This window comes from Arachis hypogaea, chromosome 11 (assembly GCF_003086295.3).
Source record: "Arachis hypogaea cultivar Tifrunner chromosome 11, arahy.Tifrunner.gnm2.J5K5, whole genome shotgun sequence".
In the NCBI taxonomy this organism is placed as follows: domain Eukaryota; kingdom Viridiplantae; phylum Streptophyta; class Magnoliopsida; order Fabales; family Fabaceae; genus Arachis; species Arachis hypogaea.
The window spans coordinates 110,720,551-110,723,958 of NC_092046.1; the positions used below are offsets into that span (position 1 = coordinate 110,720,551).

General features: G+C 42.6%; 1 non-coding gene across 1 annotated transcript; it reads left to right on the forward strand.

Annotated features, from left to right (window-relative positions):
- Positions 1 to 2,747: 2,747 nt before the first annotated feature.
- On the forward strand, positions 2,748 to 2,855 carry LOC112725122 (small nucleolar RNA R71). Its single transcript, XR_003164249.1, has one exon. It is a non-coding gene; the product is annotated as a small nucleolar RNA R71 (small nucleolar RNA).
- Positions 2,856 to 3,408: the final 553 nt, after the last annotated feature.

Here is a 3,408-nt window from a genome sequence, read left to right on the forward strand (position 1 = left end):
TCTTCTTCGAATCTCATGTCGGATCTCTGGATATTCACCCTTTTTGAGCTTGAAAGGGACCTCGGGAATCACTTTCTTCTTAGCCACAACTTCATAGAAGTGGTTTTGATGCACCTTTGAGATGAATCTCTCCATCTCCCATGACTCGGAGGTGGAAGCTTTTTCCTTCCCTTTCCTCTTTCTAGAGATTTTTCCGGCTTTTGGTGCCATAAATGGTTATGGAAAAACAAAAAGCAACTCTTTTACCACAACAAACTTAGAAGGTTTGCTCGTCCTCGAGCAAAAGAAGAATGAAGAGAGTAGAGGGAGAAGAAATAAAGGAGATGGAGGGGGGTAGTGTTTCGGCCATGTATGGGTGGGTTTGGGAGGGAAAGTGGTTTGAATTTAAATGGTGGGGTAGGTGGGGTTTATGATGGATGGATGTGGATTGGTGAAGAGTTTATGGAGGAGAGGGTAGGATTTGATAGGTGAGGGGTTTTTGGGGAAGAGGTATTGAGGTGATTAGTGAAGGGTATTTGGGGAAGAGTTTTATGAAAAGGTGTGAAGAAGAGAGAGAGTGAGTTGAGGTTGGTGGCGATCGTGTGGGGTCCACAGATCCTGAGGTGTCAAAGATTTCTCATCCCTGCACCAATTAGGCGTGCAAAACGCCCTCTGCTGCGCATCCTAGCGTTAAACGCTAGGTTGCTGTCCATTTCTGGCATTTAACGCCAGCTTCTTGTCCTTTTTTGGCGTTAAAAGCCAGTCTGGTGCCCATTTCTGGTGTTGAACGCCCAGAATGGTTCCAGACTGGGCGTTTAACGCCCATTCTGCTGCCTTTACTGAGCGTTTAACGCCCATTCTGTTGCCCTTACTGGCGTTTAAACGCCAATAGGCTTCTCCTCTAGGGTGTGCTATTTTTCATTCTGTTTTTCAGTTTGTTTTTGCTTTTTCAATTATTTTTGTAACTTCACATGATCATCAACCTATAGAAAACATAAAATAACAATGGAAAATAGAAATTTAACATAGATAAGTAAAATTGGGTTGCCTCCCAACAAGCACTTCTTTAATATCAGTAGTTGACAGTGGGCTCCCATGGAGCCTCACAGATACTCCGAGCATGTTGATGGCCTCTCAACACCAAACTTAGAGTTTGTTGTGGCCTCCCAATACCAAACTTAAGAGTTTGAATGTGGGGATTTTGTTTGACTCTGTATTGAGAGAAGCTTTTCATGCTTCTTCTCCATGGTTACAGAGGGAGATCCTTGAGCTTTAAACACAAAGGAGTCCTCATTCACTTGAAGGACCAATTCTCCTCTGTCAACATCAATCATAGCTTTTGCTGTAGCGAGGAAGGGTCTGCCAAGGATGATGGATTCATCCATACACTTCCCAGTATCTAGGATTATGAAATCAGCAGGGATGTAGTGGTCTTCAACCTTTACCAAGACATCCTCTACTAGTCCATAAGCCTGTTTTCTTGAATTGTCTGCCATCTCTAGTGAGATTCTTGCAGCTTGTACCTCAAGGATTCCTAGCTTCTCCATTACAGAGAGAGGCATAAGGTTTATGCTTGACCCTAGGTCACACAGAGCCTTCTCAAAGGTCATGATGCCTATGGTACAAGGTATTGAGAACTTTCCAGGATCTTGTCTCTTCAGAGGTAATTTTTGCCTAGTCAAGTCATCCAGTTCTTTGGTGAGCAAGGGGGCTTCATCCTCCCAAGTCTCATTACCAAATAGCTTGGCATTTAGCTTTATGATTGCTCCAACGTACTTAGCAACTTGTTCTTCAGTAACATCTTCATCCTCTTCAGAGGAAGAATACTCATCAGAGCTCATGAATGGCAAAAGTAAATTTAATGGAATCTCTATAGTCTCAATGTGAGCCTTAGATTCCCATGGTTCCTAATTGGGAAACTCCTTGGAGGCCAGTGGACGTCCATTGAGGTCTTCCTCAGTGGAGATCACTGCCTCTTCCTCCTCTCCAGGTTCGGCTGTGTGGGGTATGTTGATGGCCTTGCACTCTCCTTTTGGATTCTCTTATGTATTGCTTAGAAGAGTACTAGGAGGGAGTTCATTAACTTTCTTGCTCAGCTGACCCACTTGTGCCTCCAAATTTCTAATGGAGGACCTTGTTTCAGTCATGAAACTTTGAGTGGTTTTGATTAGATCAGAGACTACAGTTGCTAAGTCAGAGTGGCTCTGCTTAGAATTCTCTGTCTGTTGCTGAGAAGATGATGGAAAGGGCTTGCTATGGCTAAACCTATTTCTTCCACCATTATTGTTGTTGAAGCCTTGTTGAGGCCTCTGTTGATCCTTCCATGAGAGGTTTGGATGATTTCTCCATGAAGGATTATAGGTGTTTCCATAGGATTCTCCCATGTAATTCACCTCTTCCATTGCTGGGTTCTCAGGATCATAAGCTTCTTCTTCAGATGAAGCTTCTTTGGTACTGCCTATTGCTGCTTGCATTCCAGACAGACTTTTAGAAATCATATTGACTTGTTGAGTCAATATTTTGTTCTGAGCCAATATGGCATTCAGAGTATCAATTTCAAGAACTCCTTTCTTCTTATTTGTCCCATTATTCACAGGATTCCTTTCAGAAGTGTACATAAATTGGTTATTTGCAACCATTTCAATGAGTTCTTGAGCTTCTGCAGGCATCTTCTTCAGATGAAAAGATCCTCCAGCAGAGCTGTCCAATGACATCTTGGACAGTTCAGGTAGACCATCATAGAAAATACCTATGATGCTCCATTCTGAAAGCATGTCAGAAGGACACCTTCTGATCAATTGCTTGTATCTTTCCCAAGCTTCATAGAGGGATTCACCTTCCTTCTGTCTGAAGGTTTGGACTTCCACTCTAAGCTTGCTTAATTTTTGAGGTGGAAAGAACTTTGCCAAGAAGGCATTGACTAGCTTTTTCCAAGAGTTCAGGCTTTCTTTAGGTTGTAAATCCAACCATGTTCTAGCTCTGTCTCTTACAGCAAAGGGAAAGAGCATAAGCTTGTAGACTTCGGGATCAACCCCATTGGTCTTGACAGTGTCACAGATTTGCAAGAATTCAGCTAAAAACTGATGAGAATCTTCCAATGGAAGTCCATGAAACTTGCAATTCTGTTGCATTAGAGAAACTAATTGAGGCTTAAGCTCAAAGTTGTTTGCTCTAATGGCAGGGACTGAGATGCTTCTCCCATAGAAGTCAGGAGTAGGTGCAGTAAAGTCACCAAGCACTTTCCTTGCATTGTTAGCATTGTTGTTGTTTTCGGCTGCCATGTCTTCTTCTTGTTTAAAAAGTTCTGTTAGGTCCTCTATAGAGAGTTGTACTTTAGCTTCTCTTAGCTTTCTCTTCAAGGTCCTTTCAGGTTCAGGATCAGCTTCAACAAGAATGCCTTTGTCCTTGCTCCTGCTCATATGAAAAGAG